Source organism: Schistocerca serialis, chromosome 5 (assembly GCF_023864345.2).
Source record: "Schistocerca serialis cubense isolate TAMUIC-IGC-003099 chromosome 5, iqSchSeri2.2, whole genome shotgun sequence".
Lineage (NCBI taxonomy): Eukaryota > Metazoa > Arthropoda > Insecta > Orthoptera > Acrididae > Schistocerca > Schistocerca serialis.
In genome coordinates, this window is record NC_064642.1 from 456,950,205 (window position 1) to 456,973,619 (window position 23,415).

Consider the following 23,415-nt stretch of genomic DNA (forward strand, 5'->3'; position numbering starts at 1 on the left):
GACTGGCTCTCCCAAGGCCGTCAGTAGTTCTAATGGAATGTTGTCTACCCCCGGGGCCTTGTTTCGACTTAGGTCTTTCAGTGCTCTGTCAAACTCTTCACGCATTATCATATCTCCCATTTCATCTTCATCTACATCTTCTTCCATTTCCATAATATAGTCCTCAAGTACATCGCCCTTGTATAGAACCTCTATATACTCTTTCGACCTTTCTGCTTTTCCTTCTTTGCTTAGAACTTGGTTTCCATCTGAGCTCTTGATATTCGTGCAAGTGGTTCTCTTTTCTCTAAAGGTCTCTTTAATTTTCCTGTAGGCAGTATCTATCTTACCCCTAGTGAGATAAGCCCCTACATCCTTACATTTGTCCTCTAGCCATCCCCGCTTAGCCAATTTGTACTTCCTGTCGATCTCATTTTTGAGACGATTGTATTACTTTTTGCCTGCTTCATTTACTGTATTTTTATATTTTCTCCTTTCATCGATTAAATTCAATATTTCTTCTGTTACCCAAGGATTTCTACTAGCCCTCGTGTTTTTACCTACTTGATCCTCTGCTTCCTTCACTACTTCATCCCTCAAAGCTACCCATTCTTCTTCTACTCTATTTCTTTCCCCCATTCATGTCAATTGTTCCCTTATGCTCTCCCTGAAACTCTGTACAACCTCTGGTTTAGACAGTTTATCCAGGTCCCATCTCCTTAAATTCGATTTTTTTTTTTTTTTTTTTTTTTTTTTTTTGCAGTTTCTTCAGTTTTAATCTACGGTTCATAACCAATAAATTGTGGTCAGAGTCCACATCTGCCCCTGGAAATGACTTACAATTTAAAACCTGGTTCCTAAATCTCTGTCTTACCATTATATAACCTATCTGATACCTTCTAGTATCTCCAGGCTTCTTCCATGTATACAACCTTCTTTCATGATTCTTGAACCAAGTGTTAGCTACGATTAAGTTATGCTCTGTGCAAAATTCTACCAGGCGGCTTCCTCTTTCATTTCGTACCCCAATGCATATTCACTTAATACGTTTCTTTCTCTTCCTTTTCCTATTATCGAATTGCAGTCACCCATGACTATTAAATTTTCGTCTCCTTTCACTATCTGAATAATTTCTTTTATCTCATCACACATTTCTTCAATTTCTTCATCATCTGCAGAGCTAGTTGGCATATAAACTGGTACTACTGCAGTAGGCGTGGGCTTCGTGTCTATCTTGGCCACAATAAGGCGTTCACTATGCTGTTTGTAGTAGTTTACCCGCACTCCTATTTTTTTATTCATTGTGAAACCTACTCCTGCATTGCCCCTATTTGAGTTTGTATTTATAACCCTGTATTCACCTGACCAGAAGTCTTGTTCCTCCTGTCACCGAACGTCGCTAATCCCCACTATATCTAACTTTAACCTATCCATTTCTCTTTTAAAATTTTCTAACCTACCTGCCCGATTAAGGGGTCTGACATTCCACGCTCCGGTCCGTAAAACGCCAGTTTTCTTTCTTCTGATAACGACCTCCTCTTGAGTAGTCCCCGCCCGGAGATCCGAATGGGGGACTATTTTACCTCCGAAATATTTTACCCAAGAGGACGCCATCATCATTTAACCATACAGTAAACGATTAACTGTACAAATAAGCGAGGGCACAGCTTTTCCGAGGGCAGCTTTTGTCTTTTGCCATCCTGCTTTTATCATATAAACATTATTCTCTATATCTCTTAATAATTTATTATACATTCACGCTCACAAAAAAGCAGAGCACATTAGACGACTAGAGATAGGTCGTTCATATTCACAGGACATTTATATTAGTATGTTCTGCAGAAATGATTAGCATTTGAACCGTGTCGTCCCACGGGTTCAAGGTCAACATCGATATCGCAGCGCAATACAATGTAGTGCGTCAGTGTGACTTGAGCAGACGTGAAGGATGTCTTGCACACGTACACGCGAACCGTAACGTCACACCAGTGGGTGACGAAAGTGGGCGCATTATTGTCATGGAGAAAGTGATGCAGCCATCCGGAGAACTCCTGCTCGTCTGCTCGTGTAGGACGAAGTGTTTTGGCAGTGCAGTGGGTGTGTACAGAATGTTTTCACGGAACGCCATGCAACCCATGCGTCAGTGTGACTTGAGCAGACGTGAAGGATGTCTTGCACACGTACACGCGAACCGTAACGTCACACCAGTGGGTGACGAAAGTGGGCGCATTATTGTCATGGAGAAAGTGATGCAGCCATCCGGGGAACTCCTGCTCGTCTGCTCGTGTAGGACGAAGTGTTTTGGCAGTGCAGTGGGTGTGTACAGAATGTTTTCACGGAACGCCATGCAACCCATGCGTCAGTGTGACTTGAGCAGACGTGAAGGATGTCTTGCACACGTACACGCGAACCGTAACGTCACACCAGTGGGTGACGAAAGTGGGCGCATTATTGTCATGGAGAAAGTGATGCAGCCATCCGGGGAACTCCTGCTCGTCTGCTCGTGTAGGACGAAGTGTTTTGGCAGTGCAGTGGGTGTGTACAGAATGTTTTCACGGAACGCCATGCAACCCATGCGTCAGTGTGACTTGAGCAGACGTGAAGGATGTCTTGCACACGTACACGCGAACCGTAACGTCACACCAGTGGGTGACGAAAGTGGGCGCATTATTGTCATGGAGAAAGTGATGCAGCCATCCGGGGAACTCCTGCTCGTCTGCTCGTGTAGGACGAAGTGTTTTGGCAGCGCAGTGGGTGTGTGCAGAATGTTTTCACGGAACGCCATGCAACCCGACGAGATGGGTCGCGTCGCACCGTCCAGACACCCGGCTAGGAGATCGACACTTCATCTCAAAGGTACTGCGGAACACATCTGCGATTTGCGTCCTCCTCGGCTCTGGCACAACAGTAGAAAGTGTAACACGTCGTACACTACCAGGGGAGAGAGTCTTTCGCCGTTTATTACGGCATGGGTTACGTACACGTCGTGCATTTCTGCACCTAGTGTTGACGAATGTCTAGGAACATGCTAGACGGCAATGGTGTACGGAAGAACGTCACTGGGGTCAGGAATGGCACCAAATGGTGTTTTCGGGCGAACCTACGTTCTGTTCGTTTGAAAATGATGAGCGCATTTTGGATCGCCCAGACAGGGAGAACAGCATCGCAGTGACTGCATTCGTCGAAGACACACTGCGCCAGCTGACGGTCTAGCGGTGAGGGGTGCTATTGGGTACAACCACAAATCACAGCCTTTACGAGTCCAAGGCATTGTGACTAGTGTGACGTACGTGAATGACATCCCGCAACCCGTAGCCATACCCTTTCTGCACAACACCCCAGACGCCATATTTCAGCAAGACAATGAATCACAAGTTGCAGCACGAATACTTGCCTTCGTGGTGCCCTGTCCAGCCAGATCGCCAGACTTACCGACAATCGAAAATGTGTAGCATATGGTGAAGCGACGGGTGTAGCGCTGTGACCCATTGCCAACCACCACAGATGAACTTTGGAACCGGGTGAATGCAGCATGTTTCGCTGTACCACAGGAAGCCATTTGCCCCTGATACGTGTCGATGGGACAGGTTAGCAGGGCCCACGGCGGACCCTACGCCTACTAGGAAAAAGGACACATGCTCAACCGAGGTTACTGAAATGATAAACAATTCTGCAGAAGACATTAATGTACATGTCTTGTGTATATGAACGTCCTATCCCCAGTCATTCAATGTGTTCTGATTTTTCTGAACAAGAGTGTACATTAAGCTCATTCTCAATCAAAATGTGTTCGGACACTTGATTGCCGTAACAGTCCGCATATTTACACTATTTTTTAACTGTATTACCTGTTTTATTTCTCAGACTATGTGAGACAGGCGCAAGATATCGACGTGGCACCAATTTCCACTGGCGTGACTTCGCCAAAAATTGTAAGAACCCCTTTTTCGCTTATTGTACAATCTGAACATGCAGTCATTCGAAGAATAAATCCGAGAATTTTAACTACTTACGCAGCATGGAGCCATTACCAGATCGTGTTATGCAGTTTACATTTCAAAAGTTCCAACGGTCCACATTTATAGTTGTGTTGCTGCCAACACAAGTCTGGGACAATTTCATCGTGGTTATTAAACAGCTGCGGCACTTATTTAGTGAGCGGAAGTGGCAGCCAACTCACAAACCCTTCTTTTACTGAAGTTGTGCCACACATTTCATTTCTCCCCAGTTTCACCCAGTACCACTTGGTTAGTAGTACGATTACCCATCTAATTTTCACCATTCCTCTCTAACATCGGACCTTCAAAATTTCTACCACCTTCTTGTAATAAATGTTTATCGTCCACGTTCCGGTTTCAAAAAAGGTAACACTCTACAAAAATACCTTCAGAAAATGTTCGATATTGACGAATTTCTCATCTTCACGAACGCTTTCTATTGGCAGTGTGTATTTTGTATTATTTCTGGTTCAGCTGTTATTTTTCTGCTCAAATAGCAGAACTCATCTTTCATATTTAGTACTAGCTGGATTTGCCTAGGCATGTATTTAATTCAGTTCCAGTAATCCACCTCCTCCTTCCTCCTCTATCTGTCCATGTCATCTGCACCGTCTCTGTCCATTTCCTTCTCCCCTTTGACTCTGTGCATCTTCTTTCTCCTTTTTATGTCCATCTCCTGTTGTCCGCAGCTCGTGGTCGTGCGGTAGCGTTCTCGCTTCCCACGTCCGGGTTCCCGTGTTCGATTCCCGGCGGGGTCATGGATTTTCTCTGCCTCGTGATGACTGGGTGTTGTGTGATGTCCTTGGGTTAGTTAGGTTTAAGTAGTTCTAAGTTCTAGGAGACCGATGACCATAGATGTTAAGTCCCATAGTGCTCAGAGCCATCTCCTGTTCCACCTCCCCCTGGACATTGCTTCCTCTTCCCATTCTCTGTCCATCCCCTCCTCTCCTTCGCTTTGTGTCGAATAATGATATAATTTCGTAGGTAGATTCAGCAGCATATTTGGATACTGTCTATTAAGTGTGTTGCAAATAGAGTTAGTAGCGAAGAAGGAACTGATTTTTAATGTCTTGACGTCAGGCCTGATGCGACAGTTTTACTGCACGAACAGCGAAAATGTAGTAAGCAACAAACGTTTTTTCCTTTCCAAGCGAGAAAAAATTTGCTACAAGTTTGAAATTATGTGTCAAGTTTGTTGCTAGTTTCTAAGTTCTCTCGTTCACAAATACTAAACAGTTCGCATAGTAACTACACATTGCACAATGTGTATATTATTCAATAAGTATTATGGATTAAACACATTGAAATTTCTATAAGTATTGCACTCATTTCTTTGAACGTATCACGTAGCACATATGAACTAATAAAAGAATTTGCATTAACGTCATAAAGTTCAAAAGTAAGGGTGTAAATAGATTTTTCTGAGAAGAAATGTTTCCCTAACTCGTGTAATATTCTTCAAATGAATAAGTTCCTTGTAGTGCACACTCTGTGAATTACTGTATGTTCTTCTTCACGGTTCAAGCCATCTCCTTAACAACTTTCATCGAAATCGGTTCAGCGTGTTAGTAATAATAAATTTAAAAGTCATCCATGATGCGGCAGTTTTAATCGCAACTCATTGTTTACGACATAATACATTCTCAACTGTGCGTCGTAGAATTATATAATTTTGCAGATATATTCAGTGGTATTCACAAGAGGCAAATTGTGACCGGTTACGGTTTCCATCTCTTTCTCTGTCTGCCAGGAACTCGTTTTCGTTTTCGTTTAAATTTATTTACCTGACGTGGTAGTCTCTCCGGATCCATTCTTTGTAGCTCTTCTCTACAAAATTTTAGCTCCTTTCGAATCTCTTCACTTCGCATTTTATACCTTTCTTCACACCCCTTCACCGTTCCACGAAATCTCGTTTCTTTCTATTCATTTTTCTTATCTTTCTTTCAATTCCCACAATTCACTCTCATATAATAAGGTTTGGGAATGTAACTGTTTAAATATTTCTGTCATGTTTCTTTCGAAGTTTAATCTTTAAAGTTCTATTAATTGTTGAACAGACACTTCCACATCAGTTAAACCTAATCTGAGTATCTTCTTCGCATTAGTACGATATTTTACATCCAAGAAAGAATATGTTACCTTTTCGACTGTTTTTCATTAACTACAGTATTAGTTCTCACTTACTGTAACGTTTTTTCATATTAAATTCTGTACATATTTAAGTTACTTCATAAGTTCGTTTATGTAAATCACCTTCTCTTTAAAAATGTCTGTGTAAGACTATCAACATATTTTAGGTATACCGAACTGTTTAGTTGTACTGCTGTAGTCCAACAAACACTTTCGACCGATCAGTCAGATAATATGACATCTGCAGAGAGATGGAGTTTGCTGAAGGAGACGTAAATTAGAACAGCTGAGGAAGTGTCGAGGATAGCAAAAAGGTGAAGCACCAAAAACTGGCCTACTAACGAAACCGCACAAATCATTGAGGACAGGAAAGTGTTGAAGATGAGAGGACTACAGGGAAATCAGCAGCACGCGAATTATCGGCGTTAATACAGAAACTGCCTGAGAGACAAAAATAATTACATCAATGAAACAAGTGAGAGAAGTGAGAAATTCTGGCACTGCAATGAAACCAGGCGCATGTTCAATGAAATAAAGAAAGTAACAAGATCCTTCAAACCAAGAACATACATGGGTTACAGAAGATGAAGATGGCACGCATCCACCACACATGGAACTAGCTGCTGATCTGTGGAGAATATACTGCAACAAGTTGTACATGGATAAAAACCGAAACTTGGTCGCGAAAATATTCCAGCGGAGAGGGAATCTAATATCTTAAAAGAAGAGGTCCGAAAAGCAATACCTAAATTGAAAAATAACAAAGCACCTGGACCCGATCTACTTACTGCCGAAATGATCGAAGGGTCTGGACATTTTGGTTTGAAAATCATGAGTGAAATGTGGAGCAACGTATGGAATAAAATGCACAATGACAACTAAACAACAATTTCATTAATTTCATACGCAATCAAGATTCTTCTAAATGTCATCCATGAACGTCTGAGAACCTACAAAGAAATACCATCATAGCAAGCTGGATTTTTGCGCAATAAAGGATCACGAGAGGAGATTCTCAGTGTCATACATCTAAGTGAAAAATGTAGGGAATTCAATAATCTATTAGTTCTTTGTTTCTTGGACTATAGCAAGGCTTTCGTCTGTTTTCGATGGAAAGAACTGTGGAATGTACCAGCAGAAATGGGCGTTTCTGAACATCTCATTACCATTAACCTCATCAGAAATCTCTGGTAAGGCAATAATGAGACTAGATAAAACCAAGTAAAGAAATTAGACAGGGGGCGTTCTATCACCGGTTCTTTCTAACATCAATGAAGAATACATTATGAAAAATAGTCTTCATGGATGGACTGGTGGGATTCGGATGGAGGAAGAAAAACCAATAACTTACGATTTGCCGACGACACCACACAGTACACAGAATCACAAGAGAAAATGAAGGAACTATTTATAATGTTACGAGAAAAAACGAGAAACTTGGATTGTCAGTTAATAAGACAAAGACCAAGATCTCTTGATGATTGACAGAAGGGAGTCACTACCAGCCACTGATAAACAATCAGAATATGAAGAAGTTAATTACTTTGTCTACCTGGGCGCAGTTGTTCACAAAGAGGGTGGCAATACACAGGAAACACGACATAGGATTGTTCTGGGTAGGGAGACTGCATCGAAGCTAACAGTGATTTTTAAAAACCGAGCCCTAAACAGACATACTAAATTACGAGTACTGAAACCTCTAGTGATTCCAGTTTTTTTTATGGCCCAGAAATGTGGACAGTAGCTGAAGGAGACCGCAAGAGAATTGATGCTTTTGAGATGCGGATATATATGAGGTTGCTGAGAATATCATGGACAGACAAGCGGAGCAACAAATCAATGCCTCAAGAACTCAGGGTGGAAAAGAGATTGTACATTATCTCTTTTCAGCGGATCCTTCAGTTCTTTAGTCACACATTCGATTTCAAGTGAATAACTCTGAAAGGATGATCATCCAAGGCAAAGTCGAAGGGAGAAGATTGAAGGGAAGACCACCGAGAGGATGGATGGACCAGATTAAGGAGAAGACACACCAAACATGGAGTCAGTTACGCCGAGGTGCACAACACCGGGAAAAATGGCGACAGACTGTTAAGAGGATTGTTTGATGGGTTACCAACTTACAACTTTGAAAGATGGAATGTTGATGATGAGTACAGTAGTGTTTATTTTAGAATTAAATATTCTTATTTCACTTTTTTATTTATTTGTATCAGTTCTGTTAGTTCTCTAGATATCTCATATTAGTTATGTTTTCCTTATACAGATGTCTTGTAGTTTATAGAAACTGTAAATGGTGAAGTGTGTGCTCCATTATTCTCTATAACTTTTCTCTAACAACATTGTGAAAACCCTTCCAAAAATTCATAAACGCAGTATAAATCTCTTTGTTTACCTCTTTTTTTTCAGCAAGCTGTCATGAAATAAAACAGCATCAATCACTGTTCGTCGCTTTCTAAATCGTACCTCTTCTACCACTACTAAAAATTCTATTTTTTTCCTCTTGTGTTTAAAATTCTTTCATTAATTTTGTATGCTGTGTCAATTAAGATTATCCCTCTGTAGTTTCCACAAGCACTTATTGTCGTATTTTATATAACGATACTACATTTACTTTATTCCAATTTTGTAAACATCTTTTTAAGCACATGTTATACAGATGTAACAATTTAAGATGTAGTCATAAACCTCTGTATTTAATGAACTGCACATTAATTTCTTCAGGACCTGAAGGTTATCGCTTTTTTGGTTGTTTTAAAGGCTACAGTGAGTTCTTTTATTGGAATGTCTTCCTGGCCTTTTACTTCAATTTCTGGATATATTTCTATCTTTCTTCATTGTTAGTATCACACCATAGGTTTTTATAGTACTTAATTTCTACCATCTTTCAAACGAATTTTGTTCTTTTCTCTTTTATTTGACGTTCATAAAGCTTTATAGGCTATCTGCTGATGACAATGAATATCATGTTCTGTATTACTAAAAACGTATTTCCCTGGTGGACTCTCTTCACTATTTCTTTTTTGTAATTTGTTTTCTGTTTACAGATTTGAACACTTTCCGGTATTGTCTTTTAGAGAGACATTTGACGTACTGTTTATTTTTCTTGTACTTCTTCTTCAATTTTTGTTGGCCCAAATTTTAATCCACACCTTCGACCTCGTTCACAGTTATTTGCTGGTTTTTTAATATTCTTGCTTTCTTCTTCAGTGATGTCCTGGGAAGCTAATTGTTCTAATTCTTTTCTCAATTTATTCTAACATAGCCCTTCAAAATTTTAACACTGGAGTAAATACGTTATAAAGCTTTTCTTGCTCCTTTATAGTAAAAAGTTTCCTCTGCTTCCATTTATCAAAAATGTCAGGTTTACGTATTACAAGGTAGTGATTAATCTCGAAATCGAAACTTCTGTATACTCATGTATATTTTTCTTGACCTTGTATTCTTCCATTCACCATTACGTAATCAATAACTGAAGAGTACTTCGCGGGTTCAAGTATATTTGTTAATATCTTTTTCTTAAAAGAAAGTGTTCGTTGTTTTTAAATCATTAAAGGTGGCAAAAATTCTGAAAGTAATTTTCCTCTCTGACTGGAAGTTGTTTCTCTGAACATTCGTACATTAGATAATGCGTTATTTCTTACTTTAGCATTAGGTCACCAAACAAAAAGACTTGATATTTTGGGTCACACTGGTCCATAATATTTGGAAGAATGTCACAATATAATTAATTCCTCAACCTTTCCATTCTCCAGTGCACAAACGGCTATCAGCGTTCGGTGTTCATTTTCTGTTTATATCGTTGCTCTTATAATTCTTTCGTTTATACATTCATCATTCTCGATGTTTTTTCCCATTCGCTATATATATATTGCTACAACTTTAACTTCTCTTTATTTCTGTTATACCCCACTATCCAATATTACACATTTTTCAATATATTCACTCCATTTCAGCTTCTTCTGAGTTTGTGAGATAACTGCTAAATCTACCAGTTGTTGTTTGCAATTTCTTCTCCGTTGTAAGCAATTACTCTTACCTACCTAGCTATCTGATATCTCTCGCGGACGTCTTAGAGAATCCGTTGTGTTGTCCGAAGCAAATTTGAGAACTGGAAGTATGGGTTACCAGCAAGAGCGGTAACATATTATTTTTAGAGGTCTGGTAATTATCGGAACTACCTAAAAACCCAACATCAGGCTACCTTCCATTCAGAAGGTTGTTGCACGCAGCGACTGTTATATTGACTTCACTTCTAAATGATAGATTTCGCCTATCAGACGTCCATATATTTCTTTGGCAGATCTAGATTTCAGCTAGAAACTAGCCATTCTCAATGCACTACCATTTACGATCAATGCATGTAAGGCCTGTTGGTCGGGTTTCATCCACAGTTGAGAATGTCTAGATTCTAGCTGAAATCTAGATCTGCCAAAAAAATTTAGAAAGGACGTCTGATAGGTGAAATCTATAATTTACAAGTAAAAACACAACATTAGCATACCTTCGACGGAGGAATATAATAGAATTTTTAAATGTCATACCATGTCTTAGACAGCATAGAAGTGCGCACGATGCCAGCGCAAACCGTACTGATGGGTAAGTATTACGAGCGACGTGTGTGAGGTGGCGCTAGAGCGGGGCTCTGAACGAACTTAACGCTATCTGTGAAAAGACGTCATGTTATATGGTCAATGGGAATTTCTTTCTCAGAAATATTTATAGTTGAGAACAGTTAAGACCTTTAAAAACCCTGAAGAAACCTAGTTAATAACAAACGTTTGCGGTTCTAGGCGCTACAGTCTGGAACCGAGCGACCGCTACGGTCGCAGGTTCGAATCCTGCCTCGGGCATGGATGTGTGTGATGTCCTTAGGTTAGTTAGGTTTAATTAGTTCTAAGTTCTAGGCGACTGATGACCTCAGAAGTTAAATCGCATAGTGCTCAGAGCCATTTTTGAACCATTTCGAAGAAACGTTTTTGAATGCTACATTGCATTATTTTTTTTAGAACCAGTAGGCTTATAGAGTATCCATAGTATCGCAGGGTACACGAAGAATTTTTTTTGAAGGTAGATACCTTAATTGAGAATAAAACTATATAAAACCAAACCTTACAAAAAGAAAACTCATAATAAAGAACAACGGTGTCCTATAAGGATGCAACAGCTAGGTGGGCTAACTATTATCTATATAGACAATCAGAACTGAATAGCAGAAATAAGAGAAGTTTCACGGAATTTATATAGTGACCGATAGACTTCAGTCTCCTTTAAGATTTTGAGTGGAATACTTTTATTTTTATAGCGTAGCACCTGCAAATTTGAACTGGGGCTAGTAGTCGAATGACCTGTTTCATGCCAATGGGCGCTTAAAGGTGGCCTTGAGCCCGAGTTGCCTTTGTTCTCTAAAACAGACCTCGAAGCTTCTTCCTGTGTACTTTGAATCAGTCATCACATGTGATGCAATATACACCTGCTGACTTAAAAGTACCCCCTGTCTCCTCCCTACATTTCAATTTTAGCCCATTATTCTTTGGGACAAAACAGAGCAGAACTGTATTCTTGGAGACCAAACGCTTACCAATCTTACTAGAAATATTGGCATAATACCGTACCCTGTGACAGTTATACTGCAGTATTCAGGCATGAGAGATTCATTAGGATGCCAGGGTACGCCACAAGCATGGGACGTCGACATCTTAGTGAGAGAGGCTTTCCATTCGCACCATCATCTTGTTAATAATTTGTTACGCGTAATTTTTGTGCGAAAATATTTCTTAGCTGTTTATGGTGATTGCTTACAGTTGGTTTCGAAATATCCGTTCTCTTCTGCATTTTCATCAGCTGTGGCATTGCACACACAAACACAAGACACATTGGAAAAACGATCCCGCCGTCTGGGCTCCGTGATCCTAATTGGATCACTCCCGCGACTAGCAGAGAAAATTGAGAATACCAGTCTTGGTAACGGAGTTACAACGAAGCTCTAAATTTGCAACAGTGTCCCCCGAAAAGATCGCAGCTTCATGGTTCTGAGTAGGGTGGAAGGCTTGTACCACAGATTGCGAAGTTTCTGTGACAAGCTCGGCTGTGACTTCTTAGATTTGCACCATATGTTTGAGAGTTCTAGGGTCACTCTAAATGGTTCAGGTGTGCACTATACCTTTGAAAATTGTAGGGAACCCATAAATGGGTCAGGAGGCAGCTGCCTAAGTAGTTGAATGGGTGTGGGCTGCACACAAGGGTTTCTTAGAGTGCGCGACTCTCGAACCAGTCCAGATAACGATAGCGACAGGAAACCCAGATATATCGGTGTAAGATCCAGAGAAATGCCCAGAACAGTTGAGAGTATTAAACTCCTAGTGGTTAATTGGTAAAGAATTCGCAACACAGTGCCAGAATTTTAAACGCTCCTAGAGAGCGCTGAAGCTCACATAACAGTAGGCACAAAAAGCTGACTAAAACCTGAATCTGACGGCGGTGAATTCTTCGGGGAAAATTGAACCGTATATCGAATGCATGGGGAAATGGGAAGTGGATGTGGTGTATTGGTCACAGTAGACAAGAAACACATGTTCACCGAGATTGGAATTGAAGCTGCAAGTGAAATTGTTTGTGCAAGATTCATCATTAAATGTAGGCATAAAATTATAATTGGGTCCTTCTATTGACCACCAGACTCACCTCCTGACGTAACCGAAAACCTTAGAGAATATCTCAGTTTGCTTGTAGATAACTTCCATAATCAGACTTTAACCGTTGGAGCAGACTTTAATCATCTAAGATATTGGGATAATTATAGTTCTTTTTTGGCGAGCATCACAGGATAAGCTACGAAACATTATTAAATATCTTCTCTGAAAACTACTTAGATCTGATGGTTCGGAGTACAGCTCATGATGGAAATACATTAAATTCAGGGGCAATGAACATACATGACCTCTTTGAGAATGTCCAGATCGAAACACGTATCAATGATTATGAGGCAGCTACAGCAGCAATGAATACCAAAGTACAAAAATTGTTGAGCATGCACTGGGTAGGTACGTACCCAAAAGAGAGATTCTTTATGGTATATAGTCGCTGTAAAGAAACTTCTAAAGAAACGTAGACTACTAAGTAATAGGTGTAAAATAAAAAGTGCAGCTATAGATTGAGAGATGCTAAATGAAATGCGTTTGGCAGTCAAGAGATGAATGCGGCGTGAAGCCTTTGGTCATTACCGTAGCAGTAAAAGATTATTCATAACACTCAAAGAAATTCTGGTCGTATGTGAAGGCTGTTAGTGACACCAAAATTATTGTCTAGTCACACATGGACAAGTCAGGAACTGAAATTCAGTGTAGCAACGCAAAACCCGAAATGTTTAATGTCGTTTAAGAATGACCCTTTACAAAGGAAGACCCAGGGACATTGCTCCAATTTAATCCTCTTACCACTGGAAAGAAGAGGGAAACGGATATTACTGACAGTGGCGTTAAGGAACAGGTGAAACCGTTGAAATTGAACAAAGCCTCAGGGGCTGTCAAATTCTATACCCAGTTTGTGGCTGTTATCCACATCAGCAGCAAAATACGCTTCTTATGAAAAGTACTGTCGTACGTACCAGGAGAAATTTGTGACTGGATTGGTAAGGAGGGCGCAGCCTCTTATCTTGGATGGAGAGTCATCGACATATATAGAAATAACTTCAGATTTACCACAGGGAAGTATGTTGCTGTAAATGTTGTATATTAATGATCTTGTGGCCAATATTAATAGTAATCTCAGATTTTTCACACATTATGCAGTTATCTACGATGAAATACAGTCTACACGAAGTTGCACAAATAACCAGTCAGACCTTAATAAGATTTGAAAGTGGTGCAAACATTGTAAACCTGATTTAAATGTTCAGAAATGTAAATCTGAGCACATCGCAAAACGAAAAAAGGATTGAAAAGATTGTATCCTATGAGTGTAATATCAATAAGTCACATTTGGAACCGCTGAAATGCAAATACCCGCACGCAAACTTTGTAGGGACATGAAGTGGAACGATCACATAGGCTCAGTCGTGAGAAAAGCAGGTAGCAGACTTCGGTTTCTTGGTAGAGTGCGAGGGATATGCAATTAGTGTACAAAGGAGCTTGCTTAGAAGTCACTCTTGTGACCCATCCTAGAATATTCCACGTATGTTTAGGACCCATGAAAAATTGGACCAACAGGTAATATAGAACACACACATAGAATGTCAACACGAAAGGTGACAAATTTTTTTGACTCGCAGGAGAGTGAAACAGAGAAGTTCAAATAATTGAACTGGCAGACTCTTGAAGATAGACGGAAACTATCCCGGGAAAATCTACTAACAAAGTTTCAAGAACTGACTCTAAAAATGATTCTAGGAATATATTACAGTTGCCTAAATATTTCTCCCGCAGGGATCGTGAGGAGGAGATTAGATTAATTACAGCATACACAGAAGCATTTAAACAATCATTCTTCCCGTGCTCCATACACGAATAGAACGGCAACAATCCCTAATAACTGGTGCAATCGGACCTACCCTCAGACATGCACTTCACCGTGGTTCGCAGAATATAGATCTAGACGTGAATGTAAATGCACATGCTTTTGTAGAACTTCGCATGCAAGTTACATTTTTTCACATTACAAAACACAGTGTTTACAGTGTGCTGCTGCTGTGTGTGCAGTGGCTGTAGATAACCACTTGTTTTCATATGAGTTCGACACGACACCAAATGTAAACTTTGTCTACTCTCTCTATCTCTCTCTCTGTCTGTCTCTCTGTCCCTCCCCCCCTCCTCTCTCTCTCTGTCTCTCTCTCTCTCTCTGTCCTCCCCCCTCCTCTCTCTCTCTCTCTCGCTCTCTCTCTCTCTCGGAAGTGTATTCGTTTACGGAAGGGAGAGGGGGGAAGGTGTTCAGGTGTTCAACAAGTAATGCAACACTTTTTTTCCTGAAAGCAGGATGGTTTTATTTATGATGCGAGTACACCATATTATTCCTCCTCTAGCCCGCATCTCGTGGTCGTGCGGTAGCGTTCTCGCTTCCCACGCCCGGGTTCCCGGGTTCGATTCCCGGCGGGGTCAGGGATTTTCTCTGCCTCGTGATGGCTGGGTGTTGTGTTCTGTCCTTAGGTTAGTTAGGTTTAAGTAGTTCTAAGTTCTAGGGGACTGATGACCATAGATGTTAAGTCCCATAGTGCTCAGAGCCATTTGAACCATTTATTCCTCCTCTTTCGACTTTTTTTCTGAGTCCTCATTCTTCTGACTGGTTTGATGCTGCTCGCAACTTTTTTTTCCTACCACAAAACCCTATTTTTCAACATAATCTCCGTTCCATGCGACGACCTTACGCCACCTTACTAGGGGGGCCTGTACGCTCGCATGGTACAACTCTACTGGTCGAGGTCGGAGCCGACGTTTTACTGCGTAAATAACCTCACCATAATTAACGTAGGCCCCTACAGCTTCCCCTGGAGTGTATCCTTCACTAGGCCATAAAGTTGGAAATTGGAAGGTGCGAGATCCGGGATGTAGGGTGAAAGACAACGAGCATTCCATTGAAGTTTTTGAGCTTGTCTTGGGTGCGCAGACTTATGTTAGGCGTCAGGCTTTGCGCTGTCACGGAGAAGGAGTAGTTCGCTTGCATTTTGGTTGTGGCGAACACACTGAAGTCGTTTCTTCATTTTCCTGAGGGTATCACAGAATACATCCCACTTGATCGTTGCAAACGTGAGGGAGGACATTAAATAGAATAACCCCTTAAAAGCCCCAGAAGATGGTCGCCGTGACTTGACCGACTGAGAGTGCTGCTTTGAACTTTTTCTGCAGAGTAGAGTTGGTGTGACGTCACTCCATGGATTGCAGTCTTGTTCCTGGTTCGAAGTGACGGAGCCATGCTTCGTCGCATGTTACGATGTCAGACAAATATTATCAGAATTAGCTCCGTAACACGGAAGCAATTTTGCAAAGATAGTCCTTCAATGATCTTTGTGGTCTGTTAGGTGGCGAGGAAGCCAGCGGGCACACACCTCTGAGTACATCAACTGGTGGACGAGTGCGTCAGCTCTACCAATAGAGACCTCCAGAAGTGCAGGGAGGTGTTTAATTGTGATCCTTCGATGACGTCGAATGAGATTCTACGCAAGTTCCTACATTACAGCAGTCACAGATTTGTCCGGCAGGCAGGACTCTAGAGACCGTACAGATTCATTGAGTTTCCTGCTTTGTTTTAGATGTAGATTATTTAATAACTGATTGTACAGTTTTTACTGAGCTACCTTTTGCAATGATAACAGACGCTTCGCCCAACGACTCACCTTGCTTTTGTTCACTGCCAGGTCTCCGTAGACATTCGGCAAGCACTTGTGAATATCTGCAATGGTCTGGTTTTCCGAGAAGAAAAAGTACTCAACAGCAGCGCTCTGCTTGGAACGCAACTCCGTTACAACACGCCATTTTGAAGGCTACATATAGCGTCGCCACCTATCGGAAGACAGGTGAAGCGGGAACATTCTACTACATCTCACAACAAATTCCGCATCTTTTTCAACCGAAATTAGCCGTGAGGTGTTGCATTACTTACTGAACGCGCCTCTTATAATCTTTCTACAGCAAAGAACCAGTTTTATTATGACATTACTGGTTCGTGGTTTGTAGCCACTTCATCAGGAGCATATCTAAACAACACGAAATAAACAGTGACAGTGACTGAACGCCTGTACGCCAATAGTAATACCACAGCCAAAACACCTAATTAGGAGAACAGATACAAACAGAAGTTAAATTATAAAAATTAATTATAGAAGGCCCATCCTTCATAATTAAAGCCATAGCGTCCGTAGGGCGTATGGTCATTGAATAAAAAGTTGGGGGATCTAAAACGTCTCATGCCATGTAACAAGGCAGCGCCTATAACAAAAGAGCGAAAGTGAGGCGCTGAAACAAAAGCAACGTATCGTCGAAGCAAGAAACAGAAGGCTTACCAGCAGAATCGAATACCCTATCAGAAAAAAAATATATTACAAAACCAGAAATCCCTGCTGCTATTTAAGGGAGACAAACAAAGTGTAATAAACCAGGTTAGAGGAACCACTAGGCTCTCCTAATGCAGTCAAACGTAGGCAAAATGTCCCCATGCCAAAGCTCGATCTCGTTGTTCAAATCTACACCTATTCCTCCTTAAGTAAAATTCTTCAACTTTAGGCATACTGACCACAGAGTGACCATACTACTGAAAGTGGGTACTCAAGATGACCTTAAATTTCTCAAACCTCTCATCGAACCCATAACCAGTCTTCCGCACGCAACTCATAAGGCAATCGTCATACCGGATAAAATAAATCCTTATGGCCTGATATTTTTGACAAGGCGTCTTCTCTCTGTGCCTCATTCTTTCACTCAGTTTTCCAGGGACAAAGAAAGCGGGTCTTATACTTTCTGCCTTCAGATGCTTACCAACTTCTTCCGAAATTTTACCGTAATACGAATTCCTATTGTATCCCAGGTACCCAATCTCCCTTTCATCTACCTTCCATAACACAGTACAATTCATCCCTGCCCGCCTGCTACCCCCACCAGCGCCTGTCCAATACCAGACTTGACTTTTTTATGTGCTCTTATTAATAACGGTCAGAAAATTCCTGGCGCATCGATTGACTTGGGCAATATTAGGGACGGCGTGAAATTCCTTATCAAAGCCCTCACGTGACAGGAGAACAAAGCGGAGTCTGTGTAGCATGGACCAGAATGCCGCCGTCTTGTACGGAAGCGAGTTATTAGAACTCCGTTGAATAACTACGTCGGTGGTGGATGTCAGACATGGCCTTGGAACTGTGAAGGGAAATCAAGTCTAAATACGGCAACCAGCCGCCCTCACTATGCTGTACAGCCAACTTCATGACATCATTCAGATGTTTGACAAACTAACATCAGTTGCCCTTCGTGCCCCTGTGCAATAGAAATACGTCAGCCACATATCTGCAACACATGTTGCAGCGATTTAATAAAATTGGTTCAATTCGGAGATGTTGCCACAAAATGTACTGCCAAAGCTGGGAATGTTTCGATCACAGAGTCATTTTGAGTTTATGATCTGTTCTCCTTCTGCTAATGCTCTGTCTGTGAGGAAATGTTCTTCTATTATAAGTTTACAGGATCGGTTGTGGCTAAATTTTAGCATTTTTAATCTGGTTCTATTTAGTTGGGAGTTGGTTGTGGGCTTTCAAATAGTAAGCAGTTACCTTTGGGGGCTCTGAGGTGTTCTGAATATCTTGTTTTAAAATTCCTGGGTGTTTACCCTCTATACAGGGTGAACCACATAAAACGTGCACGCCAAATATTGCGGAAATGGAAAATGCTATAGATTTCCGGTTTTCCCAGCGTGGATTGGAAGTAGGGGCTCGTATTATTAGCTAATAAACAGATTGTAATAATTCTTAGAAAACCATTATTTTCTGCAAACATGCACTGTTTTAAATGGAACAACGCCCATTGACATTATCAAAGTAAAAGTAGAGTAAATTACAACGACAGTGGTGTTTGTTGCAGGACTCTAGTGCGAGTAGTTTACGAGATACCGTATTTTGGGACATTCCCACAGCGACACTTGTACAGTAACTATGGAAACACACCCTTAAGAACAACGCAAACGCGTACATATTCTGTGGATTCTGACCAGTGAAGAGACGATTCACCGTCAAAGGCCGTGTTTAGAAAGACCACCGATAGCGTCAAAAAACGCTTCCAGTTTGGTATGAAACTTGTGGTAATCAGAACGTCCTATGCTCTGGGTTTGAACTACGCCACTGCTTAAATTTTGAATAAAAACCCAGCATTTGCGGCCGAAGACTTCCGGCTTTCGAAGCCACCCTCATTCTACCAACGACCTTGTCAAAGAGGACGGAGGAGTGGGAATATGTTCAGGGCACTCTCTTGCCCTTGGGTAGGAAAGCTGCCCCTAAAGACGGAAGAATCAGCAATGATCAACGGCATAAGGATGCAGAAGGCGTTGGAAACCACTGCTTTAAAGACACATAATGTGTATCCACACGGTAAGTGGCTAGTAGTTGAAAAACAACATGATGATCTCTCCATTGGCAAAAGACCTCGGAATAGTCCTCCATTCGGATCTTCGGAAGGCGACTGCCAAAGGGGAGAAGACTATAACAAAAAAATTGAATAAACAAACAAACGAGGAGTGGGGATGTGGAATGTAAGAAGCTTGAACGTGATAGGGAAGCTAGAAAAACTGCAAAGGGAAAACAAAGGCTCAGTCTACATTCAGTGACGGTCAGTAAAGTGAAATGGAAAGAAGACAATTTCTGGTCAGATGAGTGTAGGGTAGTAACAACAGCAGCAGAATATGGTATAACGGGAGTAGGATTAGTTACCAATAGGAAGGTGGGGCAAAGAGTACATTACTGTGAACAGTTCAGTGGCAACGCTGTTCTTATCAGAATCGATAGTAATCTAGTTAAGAATTAGAGATGACAAAGACTAATTGAGATCTACAATAAATTTTCTGCCAATAATAGCAAAAGTACTGCTCTAGAGTGAAAAGAGTAAGAGCTATATTTGGGAAAGGACGGGAGGTACGGCAATATTTCAGTTAGATTACATCATGATTAAACAGAGATTCCGAAATCAGGTAATGGGTTGTAAGGCATACCCAGGAGCAAGTATAGACTCAGATCACAATGCAGTAGTGATGCAAAGTAGGCTCCAGGAGTGAGTGATTAGTAGAAGAAACAATAGAAAAGAAGTAGGATATGGAAGTACTAAGGAATGAAGACATGCGCTTGAAGTTCTCTAGGGTCGAAGATACTGCAATTAAGAATAGTGCAGTAGGCATTTCAGTTGAACAATGATGGACATTTCTAAAAGGACAATCACGAAATCTGGAAAGAAAACCATAGGTACACAGAAGATAATTGCGAGGAAACCATGGGTAACAGAAGAAATAATTCAGTTGATCGGTTAAAGAAGAAAGTGCTAAACCGTTCAGTGAAATTACTGATTACTGAAAAAAGTCGCTGGGCAATGATGTAAATAGGAAGCGCAGGGAAGGAAAGACGAAATGGCAGCAAGGAGAATGTGAAGAAATCTAAAAAGAAATGATTACCGGAAGTACTTATTCAACGTATAGAAAAGTCAAAACAACTTTCGGTGACATTAAAAGCAGAGGTTGTAACATTAAGAGTGCAACGGGAATTAGCCAGAGGGGACACACAACAATCCATCAGAATTTCAAAAACCCTTAGGGGAAGAGGCAACAAAATGACTATTGACAATGGTGTGTAGAGTGTATGAGTCTCGCCATATGCCATCTGCCTTTCGGCACAACATTACCCACACAATTCCGAAGATTCCAAGAGCTGGCAAGTGCGAGAATCATCGTACAATCAGCTTAGCAGCTCATACATCGAAGTTGCTGCAAAAAAAAAAAAAAAAAAAAAAAAGCAGAAGAATGAAAAAGAAAACTGAGGGTGATCATTTTGCCTTTAGGAAAGATAAAGGCACGAGAGAGAGAGAATTCTGATCTCACGGTTGATAATGGAAGCAAGACAGAAAATCGAGACAGCTTCATAGGATTTGCCGACCTGGAAAAAGCGTTCGACAGTGTAAAATGGTGCAAGATGTTCGGTATTCTGAGGAAAATAGTGGTAAGCTGTAGGGAGAGGCGGGGACTGTACAAGACGTACAAGAGCCAAGAGGGAGTAATAAGCCTACCTAGCGCAAGAAGAACTTCTTAGTCGAGATCACTGTAAGAAAGTTTATCCTTTCACTCCCTGTGTGATGATGCTGAGTGTTTCCTTAGACTGCAATTACACATTGACTTGACGTTATATGACACAAGCAAGCTGTGTCCAGTTGGTAAGTGTTGTTGATCCCTTGTATGAGTTCCTTTGAGTTTCCTTGATTCATATTAATTTCAGAAGTACGTATTTTCTTCAGTTATGTTTGTTTGCGTGTGTTGCGCTAAGTGGCAGGATACAGGATGATGCCTTTTTCAAGTAAATAGGTGGTCTTGCTGCCAAGAAGTGTAAAATAGCTAAGCAGGGATGGCTAGAGGACAAATGTAAGGAAGTAGAGGCGTATATCACTAGGGGTAGGATAGATACTTCCTACAGGAAAATTAAAGAGACCTTTGATAAAAAGAGAACCACTTGCATGAATATCAAGAGCTCAGATGGAAACCCAGTTCTAAACAAAGAAGGCAAACCAGAGAGGTGGAAGGAGTATATAGAGGGTCTATACAAGGGCGATGTTCTTGAGGACAATATTATGCAAATGGAAGGAGATGTAGATGAAGATGAAATGGGAGATATGATACTGCGTGAAGAGTTTGACAGAGCATTGAAAGACCTAAACCAAAACAAGGCCCCGGGAGTAGACAACATTCCATTAGAACTACTGACAGCCATGGGAGAGCCAGCCCTGACAAAACTCTACCATCTGGTGAGCAAGATGATTGAGACAGGCGAAATGCCCTCAGACTTCAAAAAGAATATGATAATTCCAATCTCGAAGAAAGCAGGGGTTGACAGATGTGAAAATTACCAAACTATCAGTTTAATAATCCACGGCTGCAAAATACTAACGCGAATTCTTTACAAACGAATGGTAGGTGCAATACCAATGGTTATTGATATTGCACCTACCATATGTTTGTTCTATCCGCTTTGCCTTCAGGCTTTCCACTTAGTCGTGATTTTTTTTATGTATTTTATTTGCCTTTTAATTTCCTTTTTATCTTGTTGACTTTTTAAGATTTCTTGTTTTAAACATTCGGGCTTTCTGCCTTTAAAGATCTATGGTAATATATTCCAAAATTTTGAAAGTTAGTTGTGGCCTTCAGTCTTTGGTACTGCACCTTAGGCCGGCCGGTGTGGCCGTGCGGTTCTAGGCGCTTCAGTCTGGAACCGCGTGACCGCTACAGTCGCAGGTTCGAATCCTGCCTCGGGCATGGATGTGTGTGATGTCCTTAAGTTAGTCAGGTTTAAGAAGTTCTAAGTTCTAGGCGACTGATGACCAAAGATGTTAAGTCCCATAGTGCTCAGAGCCATTTGAACCATTCTTATTGCACCTTGCATATGTTTGTTCTATCTACTTTTCTGTGATTTTTTAAATTATTTTATTGCTATCTTAACTGGATTTTTATCTTGTTGATTTGTTAAAATTTCTTGTTTGGAGGCCTCCACCCGTAAAGAGTTGCATTCGGTAAAGGTCCGGCTATGTGCCGCTTTGGTTATAAAAGTGTTATTAAATTACAATAAATTACAATTAGAAGGTGAAACTGATCCCAACCTATTTAGCCCTTTCCACATTCCTAATTACCTGTTCTGCCCATCGGGTTTAGCGGGCGTTTCATTTCCGTCTTGTGGCGTTGTCATTGGCGGATCAATTTGCAACGCTGCCCAGTGGCTGATCGCTGTTTCCTAGCCTCGCCTCCCAGTAAGGGGCAGAAATTTGCGTGAGCTGGTGTGTGCCTCGGGAAGTGGCATCTTTCTCATTATTTCACATTCTCACGATGTTTTCCTCTGTTCTAAAGCTGTTGTGAGGGCAGCTTCGCAGCACTTCTTTGCATCCGCTCTCTCCGCGTGTGGCCTGGGCAGACTCATGTTTAGGCTTCGTCTCAGAGTCTGCTGGCGTCCGTGATTTGTAACGGACGTCCGTAATGTCCAGAAAACATCTGTTTCAGAAGGCTGATTTGTTTCACACGCCTCCCTTTGTGAATTCTTCGGGCTTCATGCATGCACCTCGCTGTGCCTGTGGGCTGCTGGAATTGTTCAAACTTTCTTGATTTCGAAGACGGTTGAAGCGACTACTGCACGGCCGAAGAGCACATTCTTCACGTTCTGTCCTACTTGCTGCAGAGGCAGCCAGTTTCCGGCAGGCTTCTCATTGTCCGTCAGGCTGTTCGCAAAGAATGTCTGCAGTGTCCGCTTCTTAGGCACTCGCTGTGTGGGGTCCGGCAGGCTTTCTCCTGTGACGCAGGTAGTATAATCGGTCAAGAACCCCTGGGCGGAGGTATCACAGAGCTACTTGTCATGACAGTTAAGCTTTTGATGCAGAAGATCGTGAGCTACAGCAAACTGGCCCATCTATCTTCACTTGTACTGTCGCACGCACAGTTCAAAATAAAACAAAAATATTCACTCCCTAGTAGTAACATTGACACTTCACTCACTGATATGAGGTTTTGAGGGGAAATTACATTTTCAGTTGTGCCCTAGCATCTCAAGCTCAGTCGCCTATTTACACATATGGTTGCTCTTAATAAATAGGTGCAAGAATGAACA